Raw genomic sequence first — 23,816 nt, forward strand, 5'->3', positions numbered from 1 at the left:
AACCCTAAATTGCATTTACCTTATTTATCATTTCTTTTAAATAAGATAAATGCCAAACGCAATGGTAACTTGAACTTAAGATTTATTTATTAACTCCAATTTGCTCATCAATTTACTATTTAATATTTTATAACAAATAGGAAACGACAATTCCATAATTCCAAATGCAACCTTAATTGTATTAGGAATAAAACCCTAACACCATCATTTTATGTGAAACTTTAAAACCCTAGGAGTTGTGAAATGTGATCATATGAACTTAACTTTTACTCATAGGTCCATAATTAGCAACTAAGTACGTGTTCATGTTCTCATATGATAATAGAATCCTTATCACTAATAAGTTTCTATTTCATGTATTCATCCTAATAAAAACTAGATGATCAAGTTGGACCAATTAAATGTAAACCCTAGTTCGTATTTGATACGTCTCAAACGTATATATAATTTTTTATGCTCCATGCTTGTTTTACACCAATTCATATATGTTTTGCTTACACTTTGTTGCACTTTTACATGATTTCTGGCACTAACCTATTAGCAAGACATCACAGTGCCAGTCCATGATTTCTATTGTTTTTGTATTTTAGAAAAGTTGTACAGGAAATATTCTCGGAATTGACGAAACAAAAGCCGAAGTTAATATTTTACCTAAACGAATACGAAGTCTAGAGTGGGGACGCAGAGGTGCAGCAGGGCGCCCAAACCACCCCTAGGCGCGGACTGGACCTGGCACGCGCCTAGGGTAGGTCTGGGCCCACCAGATGACAAGGGATTAACTTATCAATGCCTACAAGTTGTAGACTAGGGTTTTAGTCGGAAGTAGAGGGCAAGTAGATCTCGAAGGTTTCAGCCGAAAAGTGCTCGACGATATGAAAACTAGGGTTTCGTGAAACAATGAATCGATGCTTTCTTTGTCCCTCGACTCCCCCTTATATAGGAGGCGGAGCCGAGGGATTCGTAATACACAAGTTACAGAGTCCGGGAGGGTTTCCAACTCATCCCGCAAGATTACAAGTATTATTTGCTAATACAACTCTAGCTTTCCTTAATAGTAACTTGGGCTTCCGATTCTTCTTATCCTTCGAGTCGTGGGCCTTCAGTAAACCCCGGGTACCATCTTCGGCAGGCCCATTGGGGATGCCTATGTCAGTAGCCCCCGAGATTTTGCTTGAATCGCAGAGTCGGGGAAAATCTCCAACTTTATATTCATTCAATAACTTTACCGAATTTTATCACATATCTTTGGATACGTAATTATATATTGTATAGGGATAATGGTAGTTGGGGCTAGTTCATCTGACGGATCAGGTACTAGTTAACTGCTCTAGTGGCAATCCGCAAAAACCTACTTCAAGATCACGTCCCTGGACATGATCTCGGGATACTGGTGTAAACTTCGACAGGTGCCGCTTAAGTTCTTACCATTCTGTCGAGTCCCAGTCATATTTTATCGGGTACCTAACGCGTCCGTTAGGATTTTTCTTCGTATATGTTGATACGGAAAAAAGTAGCAAACCGACGTCGGAGACGGCGCAACACCACTCAGAACGGATCTGGGGTCTTACCTTCGCAAAGTTTTGTGGCATTCAGAGATTGTTCGCAACTTTGGCGCTCTGAGAATATATTGTCGAGTGCTTTTTCGGCTGTTGGAATAGCACATTTTATTGAGTCAACGGATGACTTATATTGCCCTCTCGATGGGAGTATATGTAGAGTTATTTATATAACTCAAAATATGCTCACTTTTTCTTCTTCTTTCTCTCTTTATAATTTCATCAGGCACGCGAACAGCGTTCCCGATGGGAGTAGCTGTAGGGATTCGTAGCATAGAAAACAAAAAATTTCCAACCGCGAGAACGCAATCCAAGCCAAGATGCAATCTAGAAGACGGGAGCAACGAGGGGATGAACGAGACTAACCCTTGAAGATTTCCAAAGCCTACGAGAGGAGGCTCTCATTGCTGCGGTAGACGATCACTTGCCGCTTTCAAAAAGCGCGTAGAAGATCTTGACGGTGCCACAATCGGGCAGCACCTCGATACTCGGTCACACGTTCGGTGTTGATGACGATGTCCTTCTCCCCGTTCCAGCGGGCAGCGGAAGTAGTAGATCCTCCTCGGAATCCCGGCAGCACGACGGCGTGGTGGCGGTGGTGGTGGAGAACTCCGGCAGGGCTTCGCCTATGCGCTGCGGGAGTATTATGTGGAGGAGGAGAGGCTAGGGTTTGGGGAGAGGGGGTGACTAGGGCGCCGGCCATGGGAAGCCCTAGGTGGTGCGGCCAAGAGTGGCTGCCCCCTCCCTCTCCTCCTCATTATATAGGTGGAAATCCCCAAGAGTTGTAGTCCAAGTCTTCGAATAAGACCCCAACAACAAAACCTCCCATAGGTGGGAAACCTACTCAAGGGGGGAGTCCTACCCAAGGTGGGACTCCCACCTTTCCCTTAGGTGGGGTGGCCGGCCACCTATGGTGGAGTCCACCTGGGACTCCACCCCTTAGGGTTTGGCTGGCCATGCAAGGTGGAGTCCCTCCGGGACACCACTTTCCATGGTGATTTCTTCTGGATTTTTCTAGAACCTTCTAGAACCTGCCATAAATGCACCGGATCATTTCCAAACTTGGAATATGACTTCCTATATATGAATCTTATTCTCCGGACCATTCCGGACCTCCTCGTGATATCCTGGACCCCATCCGAGACTCCGAACAAAACTTCGAACTCCATTCCATATTCCATATCTACTTAAATGACATCAAACCTTAAGTGTGTCACCCTACGGTTCGCGAACTATGCAGACATGGTTGAGACCTCTCTCTGACCAATAACCAATAGCGGGATCTGGAGATCCATAATGGCTCCCACATATTCAATGATGACTTTAGTGATCGACTGAACCATTTACATACGATACCGATTCCCTTTGTCACGCGATATTTTACTTGTCCGAGGTTTGATCATCGGTATCTCTATACCTTGTTCAACCTCGTCTCCTGACAAGTACTCTTTACTCGTACCGTGGTATGTGGTCTCTTATGAACCATTCATATGCTTGCAAGCTAATTAGACGTCATTCCACCGAGAGGGCCCAGAGTATATCTATCCGTCATCGGGATGGACAAATCCCACTGTTGATCCATATGCCTCAACTCACACTTTCCGGATACTTAATCCCACCTTTATAACCACCCATTTACGCAGTGGCGTTTGATGGAATCAAAGTACCTGATGCGTGTAGTTGACACGTCCGTTGGGAACCCCAAGAGGAACGTGTGATGCGCACAGCGGCAAGTTTCCCTCAGTAAGAAACCAAGGTTTAATCGAACCAGTAGGAGTCAAGAAGCACGTTGAAGGTTGATGGCGGCGGGATGTAGTGCGGCGCAACACCAGAGATTCCGGCGCCAACGTGGAACCTGCACAACACAACCAAAGTACTTTGCCCCAACGAAACAGAGAGGTTGTCAATCTCACCGGCTTGCTATAACAAAGGATTAACCGTATTGTGTGGAAGATGATTGTTTGCAGAAAACAGTAAAACAAGTATTGCAGTAGATTGTATTTCAGTATAGAGAATTGGACCGGGGTCCACAGTTCACTAGAGGTGTCTCTCCCATAAGATAAACAGCATGTTGGGTGAACAAATTATAGTTGGGCAATTGACAAATAAAGAGGGCATGACCATGCACATACATATTATGATGAGTATAGTGAGATTTAATTGGGCATTACGACAAAGTACATAGACCGCTATCCAGCATGTATCTATGCCTAAAAAGTCCACCTTCAGGTTATCATCCGAACCCCCTCCAGTATTAAGTTGCTAACAACAGACAATTGCATTAAGTATTGCGCGTAATGTAATCAGTAACTACATCCTCGAACATAGCACCAATGTTTTATCCCTAGTGGCAACATCACATCCATAATCTTAGAGATTTCTGTCACTTCCCCAGATTCACGGAGACATGAACCCACTATCGAGCATAAATACTCCCTCTTGGAGTTACAAGCATCTACTTGGCCAGAGCATCTACTAGTAACGGAGAGCATGCAAGATCATAAACAACACATAGATATAAATTGATAATCAACATAACAAGTATTCTCTATTCATCGGATCCCAACAAACACAACATATAGAATTACAGATAGATGATCTTGATCATGTTCGGCAGCTCACACGACCCGACAATTAAGCACAATGGGGAGAAGACAACCATCTAGCTACTGCTATGGACCCATAGTCCAGGGGTAGACTACTCACTCATCACTCCGGAGGTGACCATGACGGCGTAGAGTCCTCCGGGAGATGATTCCCCTCTCCGGCAGGGTGCCGGAGGCGATCTCCTGAATCCCCCGAGATGGGATTGGCGGCGGCGGCGTCTCTGGAAGGTTTTCCGTATCGTGGCTCTCGGTACTGGGGGTTTCGCGACGGAGGCTTTAAGTAGGCGGAAGGGCAGGTCAGGGGGCCACACGAGGGGCCCACACTATAGGTCGGCGCGGCCATGGCTTGGGCCGCGCCGCCCTAGGGTGTGGCCACCTCGTGGCCCCACTTCGTCTCCTCTTCGGTCTTCTGGAAGCTTCGTGGCAAAATAGGACCCTGGGCGTTGATTTCGTCCAATTCCGAGAATATTTCGTTACTAGGATTTCTAAAACCAAAAACAGCAGAAACAAAGAATCGGCACTTCGGCATCTTGTTAATAGGTTAGTTCCAGAAAATGCACGAATATGACATAAAGTGTGCATAAAACATGTAGATATCATCAATAATGTGGCATGGAACACAAGAAATTATCGATACGTCGGAGACGTATCAGCATCCCCAAGCTTAGTTCTGCTCGTCCCGAGCAGGTAAAACGATAACAAAGATAATTTCTGGAGTGACATGCCATCATAACCTTGATCATACTATTTGTAAAGCATATGTAGTGAATGCAGCGATCAAAACAATGTATATGACATGAGTAAACAAGTGAATCATATAGCAAAGACTTTTCATGAATAGTACTTCAAGACAAGCATCAATAAGTCTTGCATAAGAGTTAACTCATAAAGCAATAATTCATAGTAAAAGCATTGATGCAACACAAAGGAAGATTAAGTTTCAGCGGTTGCTTTCAACTTGTAACATGTATATCTCATGGATATTGTCAACATAGAGTAATATAATAAGTGCAATATGCAAGTATGTAGGAATCAATGCACAGTTCACACAAGTGTTTGCTTCTTGAGGTGGAGAGAAATAGGTGAACTGACTCAACAATAAAAGTAAAAGAATGGTCCTCCATAGAGGAAAAGCATCGATTGCTATATTTGTGCTAGAGCTTTGATTTTGAAAACAAGAAACAATTTTGTCAACGGTAGTAATAAAGCATATGTATCATGTAAATTATATCTTACAAGTTGCAAGCCTCATGCATAGTATACTAATAGTGCCCGCACCTTGTCCTAATTAGCTTGGACTACCGGATCATCGCAATGCACATGTTTTAACCAAGTGTCACAAAGGGGTACCTCTATGCCGCCTGTACAAAGGTCTAAGGAGAAAGCTCGCATCGGATTTCTCGCTATTGATTATTCTCAACTTAGACATCCATACCGGGACAACATAGACAACAGATAATGGACTCCTCTTTTATGCATAAGCATGTGGCAACAATTATTATTCTCATATGAGATTGAGGATATATGTCCAAAACTGAAACTTCCACCATGAATCATGGCTTTAGTTAGCGGCCCAATGTTCTTCTCTAACAATATGCATGCTTGACCATAAGGTGGTAGATCTCCCTTACTTCAGACAAGACGAACATGCATAGCAACTCACATGACATTCAACAAAGAATAGTTGATGGCGTCCCCAGTGAACATGGTTATCGCACAACGAACAACTTAATAAGAGATAAAGTGCATAAGTACATATTCAATACCACAATAGTTTTTAAGCTATTTGTCCCATGAGCTATATATTGTAAAGGTGGAGAATAGAAATTTAAAGGTAGCACTCAAGCAATTTACTTTGGAATGGCGGAGAAATACCATGTAGTAGGTAGGTGTGGTGGACACAAATGGCATAGTGGTTGGCTCAAGGATTTTGGATACATGAGAAGTATTCCCTCTCGATACAAGGTTTAGGCTAGCAAGGTTATTTGAAACAAACACAAGGATGAACGGCGCAGCAAAACTCACATAAAAGACATATTGAAAACATTATAAGACTCTACACCGTCTTCCTTGTTGTTCAAACTCAATACTAGAAATTATCTAGACCTTAGAGAGACCAAATATGCAAACCAATTTTTAGCATGCTCTATGTATTTCTTCATTAATGGGTGCAAAGCATATGATGCAAGAGCTTAAACATGAGCACACAATTGCCAAGTATTACATTATCCAAGACATTATAGCAATTTACTACATGTATCATTTTCCAATTCCAACCATATAACAATTTAACGAAGAAGAAACTTCGCCATGAATACTATGAGTAGAGCCTAAGGACATACTTGTCCATATGATACAACGGAGCGTGTCTCTCTCCCATACAGTGAATGCTAGGATCCATTTTATTCAAACAAAACAAAAAACAAAAACAAACCGACGCTCCAAGCAAAGCACATAAGATGTGACGGAATAAAAATATAGTTTCAAGGGAGGAACCTCATAATGTTGTCGATGAAGAAGGGGATGCCTTGGGCATCCCCAAGCTTAGACGCTTGAGTCTTCTTAGAATATGCAGGGGTACACCACCGGGGCATCCCCAAGCTTAGAGCTTTCACTCTCCTTGATCATGTTGTATCATCTCCCTCTCTTGATCCTTGAAAACTTCCTCCACACCAAACTTAGAACAACTCATTAGAGGGTTAGTGCACAATCAAAATATACATGTTCAGAGGTGACATAATCATTCTTAACACTTCTGGACATTGCACAAAGCTACTGAAAGTCAATGGAATCGAAATATCCATCGAACATAACAAAACTGGCAATGCGAAATAAAAGGCAGAATCTGTCAAAAATAGAACAGTTCGTATTCACGAATTTTATCGAGGCACCAGACTTGCTCAAATGAAAATGCTCAAATTGAATGAAAGTTGCATACATATCTGAGGATCACTCACGTAAACTGGCATAATTTTCTGAGTTACCTACAGAGAAAACAGCCCAGATTCGTGACAGCAAAGAAATCTGTTTCTGCGCAGTAATCCAAATCTAGTATGAACTTTTCTATCAACGACTTTACTTGGCACAACAAAACACTAAACTAAGATAAGGAGAGGTTGCTACAGTAGTAAACAACTTCCAAGACACAAAATAAAAACAAAGTACTGTAGTAAAAACATGGGTTGTCTCCCATAAGCGCTTTTCTTTAACGCCTTTCAGCTAGGCGCAGAAAGTGTGTATCAAGTATTATCAAGAGACGAAGTGTCAACATCATAATTTGTTCTAATAATAGAATCAAAAGGTAACTTCATTCTCTTTCTAGGGAAGTGTTCCATACCTTTCTTGAGAGGAAATTGATATTTGATATTACCTTCCTTCATATCAATGATAGCACCAACGGTTCGAAGAAAAGGTCTTCCCAATATAATGGGACAAGATGCATTGCATTCAATATCCAAGACAACAAAATCAACGGGGACAAGGTTATTGTTAACGGTAATGCGAACATTATCAACTTTCCCCAAAGGTTTCTTTGTAGAATGATCAGCAAGATTAACATCCAAATAACAATTTTTCAGCGGTGGCAAGTCAAGCATATTATAAATTTTCTTAGGCATAACGGAAATACTTGCACCAAGATCACATAAGGCATTACAATCAAAATCTTTAACCTTCATCTTAATGACGGGCTCCCAACCATCCTCTAGCTTTCTAGGAATAGAGGCTTCGCGCTCTAATTTCTCTTCTCTAGCTTTTATGAGAGCATTTGTAATATGTTGCGTGAAAGCCAAATTTATAGCACTAGCGTTAGGACTTTTAGCAAGTTTTTGCAAGAACTTTATAACTTCAGAGATGTGGCAATCATCAAAATTCAAACCATTATAATCTAAAGCAATGGGATCATCATCCCCAATGTTGGAAAAATTTCAGCAGGTTTTATCACGTGCAGTTTCATAGTTTTAGCAGTTTCAGGCAGTTTCTCGCGCTTTGCATTAGAAGTGGAAACATTGCTAACACCAATTCTTTTATTATTAATAGTAGGAGGTGCAGCAACATGTGTAGCATTAGCATTACTAGTCGTGGTAATAGTCCAAACTTTAGCTATATTATCTTCTTTTTCATTTTCTTCTTTTTCCCACCTAGCACGCAATTCGGCCATCAATCTTATGTTCTCATTAATTCTAACTTGGATGGCATTTGCTGTAGTAACAATTTTATTTTCAATATCCCTATTAGGCATAACTTTCGATTTCAAAAGATCAACATCAGAAGCAAGACTATCAACCTTAGAAGCGAGAATATCAATTTTATTGAGTTTTTCCTCAACAGATTTGTTAAAGGCAGTTTGTGTACTAATAAATTCTTTAAGCATAGCTTCAAGTCCAGGGGGTGTGTTCCTATTATTATTGTAAGAACTCCCATAAGAATTAGCATAACCGTTACCATTATTATAAGGATATGGCCTATAGTTATTACTAGAATTGTTCCGATAAGCATTGTTGTTGAAATTATTATTTGTGGTTGTGAAGTCACACAACTTAGTATTTTCAGGGGTACCCATTTTAGCAGTAGTAAATAAAGTAAACTAAATAAAGTAAATGCAAGTAACTAATTTTTTTGTGTTTTTGATATAGTAAACAAGATAGCAAATAAAGTAAAACTAGCAACTAATTTTTTTGTATTTTGGTTTAGTGCAGCAAACAAAGTAGTAAATAAAACTAAGCAAGACAAAAACAAAGTAAAGAGATTGGGAAGTGGAGACTCCCCTTGCAGCGTGTCTTGATCTCCCCGGCAACGGCGCCAGAAATTTGCTTGATGCGTGTAGTTGACACGTCCGTTGGGAACCCCAAGAGGAAGGTGTGATGCGCACAGCGGCAAGTTTCCCTCAGTAAGAAACCAAGGTTTAATCGAACCAGTAGGAGTCAAGAAGCACGTTGAAGGTTGATGGCGGCGGGATGTAGTGCGGCGCAACACCAGAGTTTCCGGCGCCAACGTGGAACCTGCACAACACAACCAAAGTACTTTGCCCCAACGAAACAGTGAGGTTGTCAATCTCACCGGCTTGCTGTAACAAAGGATTAACCGTATTGTGTGGAAGATGATTGTTTACAGAAAATAGTAAAACAAGTATTGCAGTAGATTGTATTTCAGTATAGAGAATTGGACTGGGGTCCACAGTTCACTAGAGGTGTCTCTCCCATAAGATAAACAGCATGTTGGGTGAACAAATTACAGTTGGGCAATTGACAAATAAAGAGGGCATGACCATGCACATACATATTATGATGAGTATAGTGAGATTTAATTGGGCATTACGACAAAGTACATAGACCGCTATCCAGCATGCATCTATGCCTAAAAATTCCACCTTCAGGTTATCATCCGAACCCCCTCCAGTATTAAGTTGCTAACAACAGACAATTGCATTAAGTATTGCGCGTAATGTAATCAGTAACTACATCCTCGAACATAGCACCAATGTTTTATCCCTAGTGGCAACAGCACATCCATAATCTTAGAGATTTCTGTCACTTCCCGCATTCACGGAGACATGAACCCACTATCGAGCATAAATACTCCCTCTTGGAGTTACAAGCATCTACTTGGCCAGAGCATCTACTAGTAACGGAGAGCATGCAAGATCATAAACAACACATAGATATAAATTGATAATCAACATAACAAGTATTCTCTATTCATCGGATCCCAACAAACACAACATATAGAATTACAGATAGATGATCTTGATCATGTTCGGCAGCTCACAAGACCCGACAATTAAGCACAATGGGGAGAAGACAACCATCTAGCTACTGCTATGGACCCATAGTCCAGGGGTAGACTACTCACTCATCACTCCGGAGGTGACCATGGCGTCGTAGAGTCCTCCGGGAGATGATTCCCCTCTCCGGCAGGGTGCCGGAGGCGATCTCCTGAATCCCCCGAGATGGGATTGGCGGCGGCGGCGTCTCTGGAAGGTTTTCCGTATCGTGGCTCTCGGTACTGGGGCTTTCGCGACGGAGGCTTTAAGTAGGCGGAAGGGCAGGCCAGGGGGCCACACGAGGGGCCCACACTACAGGTCGGCGCGGCCAGGGCTTGGGCCGCGCCGCCCTAGGGTGTGGCCACCTCGTGGCCCCACTTCGTCTCCTCTTTGGTCTTCTGGAAGCTTCGTGGCAAAATAGGACCCTGGGTGTTGATTTCGTCCAATTCCGAGAATATTTCGTTACTAGGATTTCTAAAACCAAAAAACAGCAGAAAACAGCAACTGGCACTTCGGCATCTTGTTAATAGGTTAGTTCCAGAAAATGCACGAATATGACATAAAGTGTGCATAAAACATGTAGATATCATCAATAATGTGGCATGGAACACAAGAAATTATCGATACGTCGGAGACGTATCAGTACCCTTTCGGTATAAGTGATTTAAATGATCTCATGGTCGAAAGGACTAGGTAACTATGTATCGAAAGCTTATAGCAAATAACTTAATGACGTGATCTTATGCTACGCTTAATTGGGCGTGTCCATTACATCATTCACATAATGACATAACCTTGTTATTAATAACATCCAATGTTCATGATCATGAAACTATGATCATCTATTAATCAACAAGCTAGTTACACAAGAGGCTTACTAGGGACTCCTTGTTGTTTACATAACACACATGTATCAATGTTTCGGTTAATACAATTATAGCATGGTATGTAAACATTATCATAAACTCAAAGATATATAATAACCATTTTATTATTGCCTCTTGGGCATATCTCCAACAGTCTCCCACTTGCACTAGAATCAATAATCTAGTTTACATTTGTAAAGATATAACACCTTGGCCTTCCGGTGCTTATCATGTTTTGCTCACGAGAGAGGTTTCAGTCAACGGATCTGACATGCTCAGAAACGTATGTATTTTGCAATTCATTTGCGTCTTCACGCATCACTCATTTTCCAAATGAGTCGGCATTTTAAATATGTTTGGTCTTCTGGTGGAACCTTAATTCCGCAGTCTAAAATAAGTCACTAATATTGTCACATGCAATATAGCTTCAAAGTTCTGACACTATCGGAACTACACCAAGTTCTCAAAGAACTTCTCGACTCAACATCCTCAGTCATTGTCAAACAATGACATGCTTTTGCCTATGTTTGTAGAATCCGTCACAATATTTAGAACTCATCTTAATCTAGCATAGACATCTTCTAGTTCATTGTGCTACCTTGTATTCAACACTTAGCCTAACTGAGATTGAAATTTTATTTTTCTACGTGACTAAACTAATATCGGTGTAACACCTTACATTGATTTGTTTGTCATTACCCCATATAAAACTATATATATATCCTTGGTTCTTCTAAAGCACACAAGGATATTCTTACTGTTTGTCCAATGATCATCACATGAATCATTCTGGTATATGCTCCTAACTTTTTAGAGCATAGGACATCTGATTTTGTACATATTATTCGTGATCTAAAATCACTCATGTGTTTTTACTCATCGAGTGTCAATTACACTCAAGTCTTGTTAAACCTTCGCATGAAAAGAACACCTTCTTAATATTTCTATATTGAACTACTTCAATATCCATTCTATGTACTTTGACTTAAACTTATTATGTGTTTCAATCTATCTTCATAGATCTTGACACTAAATATGTTTTAGTCCATATCCTTTCATTAAAGTTAATTCTCAATGAAACCTTTTAATCAAGTATATAATTACATCATTTATAACAAACTATATGTCATCTACATAAAGTATTATAAATATGTCTCAGCGCTCCCACTAATTTCTTGCAAATGCAAGCATCTTCATCGTTTCTAATGAAATCAAAAACTTTTTGACTATTTCATCCGGTGAAGATTCCAACTCCGTGATACTCACTTCATCCAATTGAAGTTTGTATACCTATCTAGTATTTCACGGATTAGCAAAACTCTTGGTTTGTATCTTGTATACACCTTTAATACACACTTCTGTTAAGTAATGTATTTTGCCATCCTACTAGCATATCTCATAAAAGAAATATGTAGCGATTACTAGAATAATCCATATAGAATATAAGCATTGCTACGGAAGATCTAATCTTATCGCAGTCAACTCTTTAAACATTGTCGTAAACAACTTTTCGACAAGTCGAGCTTCTTCAAGGATATTACATCCAAGTCCATCAATTTCATAGATCCATTTACTTTCAAAAAGTATTCATATATCTTGGATTTCATGGCGTATAGCCATCTTAACGGAGTCAGGGCCCATCATAACTTCTTTGTTTGTAGTTGGTTTATCATTGTTCAAAATCAATCCTTTGTCCACAAATCATTTATTTGATCACAAAGTAAACCATACCTACAAGGTTCAATATGTACTTCGATCTCCATAGCTAAAACACTTTCTAGTCATGGGATCCATGATCGTCGTGGCCGCTTTCCGGAACCATTTCCGATGCTGCGCTACTCTGATCATTATGCTCAGGTTCATAAACCTTATCAAGTTCTATTGTCCTCCCACTCAAATACTTCGCTAGAAAACAATTTCTTGGAAATAAGCAAGTAACATTAACAAACACTTTTGTCTTTTACTTCATAGTGGGAAGGATTCCCAATCAAATCTCTGGGATAACCAACAAAGACATTCATCCGATTTTGGTTGTAAACTTATTTACTTATGCTATGCATACCAAAATTTAAGAAAGGACTATTAGGGTTTATACCCATGCTATCACTCGTATGGTGTCATTTCAACGGATCATGATGATGCTCTATTCAGTGTAAAAGTGGTAGTCACTAAAGCATAATCCACAAAAATATAATGGCGTCATAATATTTTATCTCATCATTAATCCAACAAGGTTTGGATACATCTCTCGGATACTACATCATCATTATGATACTCCAAGAAACGTGAGTTGTAGAACAATTTCATAACTCTCTTAGATGTTCGCTAAAAATCGTAATTCAAATATTTCCACCATGATCCAATCATAGATATTTGACTTTTCTATTACGATGATTTCTACTTCATGTTGAAATTTATTTGAATCCATTCAAATGTTTCAAACTTCTTCCTTATCGAATATATCTACATATACTCAATGCATTGTTGGAAGTTTTCATGAAGTAGAAGAATCTCCCGCACACAACTATGCCCAGTGAACCACATACATCATCATGTATGTTTTCACTAAGTTAGTTGCCCGTTCAACTCTTGGCCTATTAACGGTATTTTAGTCATTTTCTTTAGAAAAGATTTGCAAGCGCCAAACGATTCAAAAATCAAATGACTCCAAAAATCCATTTGCATGGAGTTTCTTCATGCATTCCTTTCTAACATGACCTAAATGGCGGTTCCACAAATAAGTGGAATTCAAATCATTTGCCTTATGTCATTTTAGCGTGAGTATTATGTGTGTGTGTTTCACCATTAAGATTTATAATAACTTATCCATCGTACATGGAGTAATGTCATAATTTGAACAACTCATTGTTTTCATTTGACCAGAGCAAAATAACAATTATTAAGTTCTTTATTATAAATTCTAAGGGCTAGGTAAAATGCCAACGACAAACATGATAATATTTTATTATGTTCCAGACGTGCATTATTACCATATTCCTTATTAGTCACTTAGGCCATCGTATTCTTGTATTGTGTTGTATTGTATGACATCTCATACCAACCAACCTGGTACAAATACCCAAGAATTTCATTATGTGACCAAACAAGGAATACATCCATAACATGTATATCATTTATATACACCTGAGCTAGACTTTCTAGTCTTTTCTTTCTTTCGGCCAATAATCTTTTGTAGTTTCTCTTTTAGCTTTCCTCATTATTCAGAAAAACACTTCAACATCAATAACTTCTAGGTTTGTTGGTCAAATACCAATAACCTTGAGGTTCTTACTTTGAAGTTGATCATCATATGACAAGTTTTCCGGATTTCACTATTAGTAACTTTTTAATATGATGAACAATTTCACTCATAATTTTATCCATCATATCATGACGACTTTTCGAGACCATGTTTGTACATGCTAGGCTCGTAAAGTATAACCTCAGTATTCGCATGTGCAAATCTGTCTTGCACCCATTGTATGCACACGTAGAATCTATAACACCCGATCATCACGTGATGCTTCGAAACGACGAGTCCTAGCAACGGTGCATACTAAGGACGATCACTTCATGGATATGTGAATATCGTTAGTGCCCCAATAGTTGGAGGATTGGGACGCCTTGCATCTTCAACCTTCGTACATTCCCATAAAACTTATGAGTTTATGTAGTCTCACCAAATTATATTCTATCATCTTGCAATAAGGTCTTAGATATCACATATATCTTATACCTCGCTTATTTCTGAAAACAAAATTTTCAGCTCCTTACTTTTCAAACAGATTTGAACTTCAAGTTTCACGGAGACAAGATAACTTTAGGTACTAATTGAAACCATAGTTCTTTGAATCAATAATGTGAAGTTTACTAAAAGTTTGCAATAGGACTCAATCATTTCTTGATTCTTTAACAAAACGGTACCAGTCCGTAAAGTTTCTTGTCAGATTTTAACAGTATTTCTATTTTAATTACAAGACTAGCGCATGGTAGAAAAACGGATGCCAATACTACAAAATTAATTCAAAATACTACTCAGACTATGTTCATGATAATTAGTTCATGTTTTAATCTAACTACTAATGAACTCCCACTTAATACAACATCCATCATAGTTGTTAAGTGGTACACGATCCAAATCCACTACACCAAAACCGATCATCACGTGAGATGATGTAGCTTCAATGGTGAACATCAACATGTTGATCATATCATCCATATGACTCGTGTTCAACCTTTCGGTTTCCGTTGTCCCGAGGCCATGTCTGTACATGCTAGGCTCGTCAAGCAAACCCAAGTATTCCGCGTGTGCAACATGGCTTACACCCGTTGTATGTGAACGTTGAGTCTATCACATCCGATCATCACGAGATGCTTCAAACGATTTAACTATATCAACGGTGCATACGAGGGGAGAACACTTTATTATCTTGATATTAATGTGAGGGATCATCTTATAATGCTACCATCGCATTCTAAGCAAAATAAGATGCATAAAGGATTAACATCACATGCAATTCATATGTGATATGATATGGCCCTTTAGTCTTTGCGCCTTCGATCTTCATCTCCAAAGCACGGACATGATCTCCATCATCAATGGGCACGATATCCATCATCGTCGGCGTAGCGTCAAGGTCCATGGCGCCGTCTTCATGGTTGTTCACCTCATGTAGCAACTATTACAACTACTTTGAAATACTACTCAACATGAAATTTAAAGACAACCATAAGGCTCCTGCCGGTTGCCACAATACAATAATGATCATCTCATACATATTCATCATCACATTATGGCCATATCACATCACCAAACCCTGCAAAAACAAGTTAGACGTCTCTAATTTGGTTTGCATATTTTACGTGGTTTAGGGTTTTCGAGTGAGATCTAATCTACCTACGAACATGAACCACAACGGTGACACTAGTGTTGTCAATAGAAGAGTAAATTGAATCTTCACTATAGTAGGAGAGACAGACACCCGCAAAGCCACTTATGCAATACAAGTTGCATGTCGAGCGTGGAGCAAATCTCATGAACGCGGTCATGTAAAGTTAGCCCGAGCCGCTTCATCCCACTATGACACAAAGATGCAAAGTACTCAAACTAAAGACAACATAAGCATCAATGCCCACAAAACAATTGTGTTCTACTCGTGCAACCATCTATGCATAGACACGGCTCTGATACCAGTGTAGGGATTCGTAGCATAGAAAACAAAAAATTTCCTACCGCGAGAACGCAATCCAAGCCAAGATGCAATCTAGAAGACGGGAGCAATGAGGGGGTGAACGAGACTAACCCTTGAAGATTTCCAAAGCCTACGAGAGGAGGCTCTCGTTGCTGCGGTAGATGATCACTTGCCGCTTTCAAAAAGCGCGTAGAAGATCTTGACGGTGCCACAATCGGGCAGCACCTCCGTACTCGGTCACACGTTCGGTGTTGATGACGACGTCCTTCTCCCCGTTCCAGCGGGCAGCGGAAGTAGTAGATCCTCCTCGGAATCCCGGCAGCACGACGGCGTGGTGGCGGTGGTGGTGGAGAACTCCGGCAGGGCTTCGCCTATGCGCTACGGGAGTATTATGTGGAGGAGGAGAGGCTAGGGTTTGGGGAGAGGGGGTGGCTAGGGCGCCGGCCATGGGCAGCCCTAGGTGGTGCGGCCAAGAGTGGCTGCCCCCTCCCTCTCCTCCTCATTATATAGGTGGAAATCCCCAAGAGTTGTAGTCCAAGTCTTCGAATAAGACCCCAACAACAAAACCTCCCATAGGTGGGAAACCTACTCAAGGGGGGAGTCCTACCCAAGGTGGGACTCCCACCTTTCCCTTAGGTGGGATGGCCGGCCACCTCTGGTGGAGTCCACCTGGGACTCCACCCCTTAGGGTTTGGCTGTCCATGCAAGGTGGAGTCCCTCCGGGGCTCCACTTTCCATGGTGATTTCTTCTGGACTTTTCTAGAACCTTCTAGAACCTGCCATAAATGCACCGGATCATTTCCAAACTTGGAATATGACTTCCTATATATGAATCTTATTCTCCGGACCATTCCGGACCTCCTCGTGATGTCCTGGATCCCATCCGAGACTCCGAACAAAACTTCGAACTCCATTCCATATTCCATATCTACTTAAATGACATCAAACCTTAAGTGTGTCACCCTACGGTTCGCGAACTATGCAGACATGGTTGAGACCTCTCTCTGACCAATAACCAATAGCGGGATCTGGAGATCCATAATGGCTCCCACATATTCAACGATGACTTTAGTGATCGACTGAACCATTTACATACGATACCGATTCCCTTTGTCACGCGATATTTTACTTGTCCGAGGTTTGATCATCGGTATCTCTATACCTTGTTCAACCTCGTCTCCTGACAAGTACTCTTTACTCGTACCGTGGTATGTGGTCTCTTATGAACCATTCATATGCTTGCAAGCTAATTAGACGACATTCCACCGAGAGGGCCCAGAGTATATCTATCCATCATCGGGATGGACAAATCCCACTGTTGATCCATATGCCTCAACTCATACTTTCCGGATACTTAATCCCACCTTTATAACCACCCATTTACGCAGTGGCATTTGATGTAATCAAAGTACCCTTCCGGTATAAGTGATTTACATGATCTCATGGTCGAAAGGACTAGGTAACTATGTATCGAAAGCTTATAGCAAATAACTTAATGACGTGATCTTATGCTACGCTTAATTGGGTGTGTCCATTACATCATTCACATAATGACATAACCTTGTTATTAATAACATCCAATGTTCATGATCATGAAACTATGATCATCTATTAATCAACAAGCTAGTTATACAAGAGGCTTACTAGGGACTCCTTATTGTTTACATAACACACATGTATCAATGTTTCGGTTAATACAATTATAGCATGGTATGTAAACATTATCATAAACACAAAGATATATAATAACCATTTTATTATTGCCTCTTGGGCATATCTCCAACAGTAGCCCCCGAGTCTACAGCCAAGGACTTGTGCTTGGGTGTAGGCTCAACGCCTTACATTGCTATATTTTCCTTCTTTCCCGACATTTTCATATCTATCGGGTGCGCGACCAGCGCTCCCGATGGGAGTAGCCCCCGAGACTATGAACAAATGCTTGTATTTGATCATAGGCTCTCGTCATTTATATTTTGTCATTCTCGAGTTTTTCATTGTTCCAAAGTAGCCCCAGAGCATTTGATCAAAAACTTGTATTTGACCAAAGGCTCTCGAAATAACCAACAATCTTCTGCTGTCGCCGTTATTTAGGAAGCTTCATAGCCGAATTTTTCCCTTGCCAAGGTGACATCATTGCTGACGATAGCCACGATCACTGTATCGGGAAAACGCGAGAACTGCTCTCTCTCTGCCTTGCGGGCCCAAATTGCTCATCAAGTTGACACGTCGTGCAAGTGGGGGACACACGTCCTCCACTTTTCCTGGCGCACGCACTGTAGCGCATGTTCTTTCTCTTCTTAATGAAATTACTTTTTTACCCCTTGTCCATGTGTACACCATCTATCCCACAATCTTTTCATCCAACGGTGCGTCGATTCACCGCACCTCTATTTAACGTCATCGTCTTCCTCCTTCTCCACTTTCGCTCGCGCCGCACCTCTGCTTCTCCTCTGCAAAAAATCCTCCACTGCGCCCATTGCCTCTTGCGCTCAATCCACGCTCGCACCTTTCTCCTACACTCTCATTGATGCCACCACGCGCGTGGCTCACAAGGCATAGCACTCCCGAGTCCAAGATGGCCGCTGAAGATCTGGAGTGGGAGAGATCCAAGATCTCCAACCAGGATATGAACCTGCTGAATAAGCTTGGGTTCACGAAGAAGGAGAACGCGCTGCGCTTCCCCAAGGAGGAAAGCTATCCATCGCCTCCAATTGAATACCGGGTCAGTTTTGTTGACCACCTCATCCCCGGTCTTTCTCCCCCTATCCACGAGTTTCTTCGAGGTCTTCTCTTTGTCTATGGGCTTCAACTGCATCAGCTGACGCCCAATTCCATCCTTCACGTGTCGATTTTTATCACACTTTGTGAATGCTTCCTCGGAGTCCAACCTAATTGGGCTCTGTGGAAGCGCATCTTCTGCCTCCACCGTAATGGCTCCCACAACATCGCCTATAACATCGGCGACGTTGTCATTTGTGTTCGTTCTGACGTCGAATACTTCGACGTCAAATTCCTCGACTCCGTCCAAGGGTGGCGCAAAAGATGGCTCTATGTGCACGAAGAGAGCTCCGACTCAGTGGAGAATAATATCGCTCCTTTCGACGGAGGAGCCAAGATCCTTCGTCGCCGTTCCTGGGATGCTGAAGCCACGGAAGATGAGAAATTGGCGATAGAGGCGCTGATGACTCGCATCCACGAGCTCCAGAACACCCGTGGCAAGGAACTGTCTGGTATTCAGATCACAGCCTATTTTCTTAGGGTTAGAGTGCAGCCTCTCCAAGCTCGCAAAAATCCCCTTTGGATGTACGCTGGTGAAGAAGACGTCGACAGGCTCTCCAAAGATCTTCCTATGAAGGATTTGGAGAAACTGATCCGAAGAATCGCGTCGCTCAGCAAGAAGGATACTATTCCATCCTCTAGCCGCATTAAGCCATTTAGTGGCGCCAATCCCCTTCCCGAGGTAATTTTTCCTCTTAACTACTATATTGTCTTCTCGAGTTGTTAGTATTTGTCGACTACTATCTTGCTAGCGTCTTTTGCATGACTTTTTGTCGACACTCCTTTTTTCTCGCAGAACCATCCTGTTCTAGCTTATCTTCCTCCTCTTCCTGAAGGTGGAGAAGTTGAAGAACGTACTGTTGTCACTGATGACAACCAGGGTACTTCTCGCCCTGAGAGTGAAGTCGCGGGTTCTCATAAATCCGCGGCTTCTTCCGAAAAAGAAGCCGAGTCCGAGGCTACTGCCTCGACACGCTCCCTTCCTTCCGCTGTTTCTCCACGGGACAAGCGGAAAAGGGATGAAGTCGCCGATTCCAGCGCCTCCAAAGCCGAAGAAGCTGGTCCTTCTGAAAGGAAGACAGCTTTCAATCCTTACGAAGATGCCCTTGTCAGCTCGTAAGTTCTTATTTCTCTTTGTTGTTTTGCTCTCGATATTTTTGCCTATGTTGCTCTTTATATTGTCGACATTTTATTGCAGTGGTGATGAGGATGAAGATCAACCTATTGACGCGACTGCTCGAACGAGTACGTCGCGTACTTTAGTTGTTTCTGAAGCTCATCCTGATGGAGATGCAACTTCGCCTCCTCAGCAAAATATCGAGCATCCAACTCCACCTGCAAGCCCCCGTGCCCCTTCGCCAAAGAGGGCTAGGGTCGAGCCAGCCAAGGAGCCTACGTTACTACTTGGTAGCTCCACGATGCCTTCCTTGGATGACGTAAGTTGTCCACTTCTTCTCTTATGTGCCGAATATTTCAATGCTATCGACTCTTCTTTGTTTTTTACTTCTCTCTTATTTTTTGCTGTCGAACTTTTTTACCTTGTTGATGTTTCTTTCTCTCTTTTCTTTGCAGCCCTTGATGAAGGAATTTATCCATCTCGGTACCCAATTCGTCGGGTACCGTGACCATGCTAAAAAGGCCGAAGGTACGAATTTGTCACTTCTTCTAGTAAATGACCTCTTCACCATTTCTTGTCGTGATATTTATTGATGTCGACTATCTTTGCCAGAAAACCTTGTGGAAGCCAAAAAGCGTGCTGATTCTCTTGCTCGTAAACTGGAGCAAAGTGAAAAGGCTCGTAAGAAGGCTGAAGCAGATGCTGCCGCTGTCGAAGATCTTCGAAAAAGACTTCATGACGCGGAAACTGCCTTGAGCGACAACATAACTGAGCAAGCTGCTCGTGAAGAAGAAATCATCGGTCGCTTGTAGGCGCAAAGTCGACATTTTGTTAGTAAGTTATCAAGTCTCTGCTACTTCTTCGAGCTGTCAATTTTATCCTTCCGCAATTTTTGACGAGCTTTCTTTTGCTTCTTTGTAGGGAAAACGCACCAAGATTTTGACTTGGAGTGTCCTGAAGGTGATCAACTTCTCGACGAGCTTTCTCTTCTTGAATTTCATGGGGAGGAGGCACGCGAAGGCCTTGCTGAAGCCAGAGCAGGTCTGTCGCGTCTTCTCCCTTATTTCTTCCCGAAGAAAGAAGAACCTAAGATTTTCACAACTCTCGCCAAGTGCTTCATCTCGCAAGAAGATCTTGGGCTCAAACTTCGCCAAGAGGGCCTGAAGATTGGTGTCGAAGGCACCATTGCTCTGGTTGCTGACAGCCAACAAAACATCGACTGGGCTAAGGTTGGCGAGATAAAGGAGATGGAGACGAAGAAGTGGCAATATTTGATTAAGGTTGCCAAGCCTAACTCCAAGCCGATCCTTGCCTTCCTTGGCTGCAAGCCAACTCCTGCTCCCAGCTCATCCAAGCTGGAGGTCAAGTAGAGCACCCTGTCTTTCTTATTTTTTCTTTTTTCCTTTTGATGCTGTCGCCAAAGTAGCTTTGGCGACACTTATCCCACTAGTTCGATAGGGTATCCTCCTTTTGTAATGCCTTGTAAATACTCTGAGAATCAATGGAAATCTATCTTTCTTGATGATTGATGTCGAACCTTTTGTTTTCAGTTGATATTTGATAACTACACTTCAACTCCTCGTCCCTCCGATGTTTTCCCTGCTTCCTCCCGCTCGAAGAAAACGCCTATTGATAGTGAATTTGGTGAAGATTCTTCGAGTAAGGGTTCAGCACAGGACTTGGAGGAACTTCATCAACAACTTCAGTATGCGAAGAAGCAAACACTTATAATAATGGAACAATCTCGAAAATCATCCGAAAAGGACAAAGTTGCACTGCAGCAGGCTCAAGAAGCCATAGCTGCCAAAGAAACCGCCATTGCTGAAGCTGCAAAGGCTGCCACCCGCGAGAATTTTATGCTCGAGTTAATGACTGAAGCAAGCTTGGATATGAGAGGTATGCTTTGTAAACCAAGAATTCATCTGTGTTTTCCCTGTTTATTGCTTTGAAATTCCTGTGCTGTCGCCAAATAGTTTCTTTTCTAGACACTACTGCCGAGGACCAACGGGTTGATACGAGGACAAATATCCTTGTTAATCTTTCACTTGACCATGGTTCTCTGTTCTGGGCTACTGCAGAACGCACCCGACAAATTGTCAGATTCCTGGACCGCGCTTGCCAAGTTCGTGAGTTTCTTGACTTTTGTACAAGAACCTTGTTGCTAGTTTATAGTACCATGTTTCCTCGGAACAAAATACCGGACACTCTTCCTGCTCTGATGGAGAAATTTTGGGATGCCCCTCGTATTCATAATTTTGTGCGGGATCAACTGTCTGCTGGGGCAAGATTCGCCATGATTATGATACAAATCTGCTACCCGAAATTAGATCTGTCGAAGATTGTCGCCAAGTGTCTGGCCAAGCAGTCGAAGCGAAAGAGAAACATTGATAAAATCAATGACATTGTAACTCCTGTAGCCGAAGAAATGATGGACGAGCTTCTTCGGATGGACTCAGAGTTCTTTGTAAAAGGTAGCTATGCTGAACATACGACTGGTGCTGCAAACAAAGGTGTAACCATAGATGATATATTAGGTAGCAACTGAGTTGTACTATATTATTGCGGGAATTCATATATTTTTTCTGTGTCGAATTTATAGTGATGATGAAGTTGTCTATATTGTAAAGTATAATCTATATTGTGAAGCCCCCGAGCCTTTGGCCGGAGCTCGAGCTATTTTTTGCATCTCGATGAATTTACTATTTTGCGAGAATATATATATATTTGTTGCCACGGGTTATGAGCCCCCGAGCCTGTTGGCGAAAACAGATGTATGTCACCAATATCTTTTACTATATTGCAGCACCGCGAGCCCGCCTCACTAAAAACCTTTCAGCCCCACTCGGTGCCCTGAAAGGAAAAGAGTATGTCTGAAAACTCGCAGGCGTTTCAGTACATTGTATTTTTACAAGGAGGACTATATTTCGACATTAGGCGTAAAAACGCCTTAGCTGCGCCACATTCCAGGGGTTTTTCTCGGGAGCCCCCGTCTTCTTGTCCTTTATCCTGTACGCTCCGCCTTCGATTACTTCCGTGACAATGTAAGGGCCAAGCCATGGCGACTCGAGTTTTTCATTGCTGTTTTGGTTGAGTCGTAGAACTAAATCTCCAACCTGAAAGGATCTTGGCCGCAAACGTCGACTGTGATAGTTTTTCAAGTCTTGCTGATACTTGGTGACTCGTGATAATACTTCATCTCGAGCTTCATCAAGTGCGTCGACATCGTCTTCTAATGCTTTTCTGGAAGCTTCATCGTTGTATTCCGTGACTCTTGGAGAATCGTGCTCTATTTCTATCGGCAGTACTGCCTCGGCTCCATGGACCATAAAAAACGGAGTCTCCTGTGTCGCTGTATTTGGTGTTGTTTGAATACTCCACAATACACTCGGCAACTCTTCTGGCCAAGTATGTCGAGCTTTTTCCAATGGTCCTAACAGGCGCTTCTTGATACCGTTGCAGATGATACCATTGGCTTTCTCGACTTGACCATTGGTTTGCGGGTGCCCAACTGACGCGAAGTGCAGTTTGATGCCTACCTCTGCATAGTATGCCTTGAATTCCTTGGATGTAAAGTTACTGCCATTGTCCGTGATGATACTATCAGGTACTCCAAACCGAAAGACAATGCTTTTCACGAACTTTATTGTCGACGAAGCGTCTGGTGAGTTTATTGGCTTTGCTTCTATCCACTTGGTAAATTTTTCGACAGCGACGAGCATATACTCGTATCCTCCTGGCGAGGCCTTGTGTAACTTCCCCACCATATCGAGGCCCCATTGAGCAAAGGTCCAAGACAATGGTATTGGCATCAACTCCGCTGCCGGAGAATGAGGTTTTGCGGCAAATTTCTGGCACGCATCGCAAGTTCGTACTATCTCCTTTGCATCCTCGATTGCTGTCAACCAATAAAATCCAGCCCTGAAAACCTTGGCCGCAATAG

The sequence above is a fragment of the Lolium perenne genome, chromosome 4 (genome assembly GCF_019359855.2).
Source record: "Lolium perenne isolate Kyuss_39 chromosome 4, Kyuss_2.0, whole genome shotgun sequence".
NCBI lineage: Eukaryota > Viridiplantae > Streptophyta > Magnoliopsida > Poales > Poaceae > Lolium > Lolium perenne.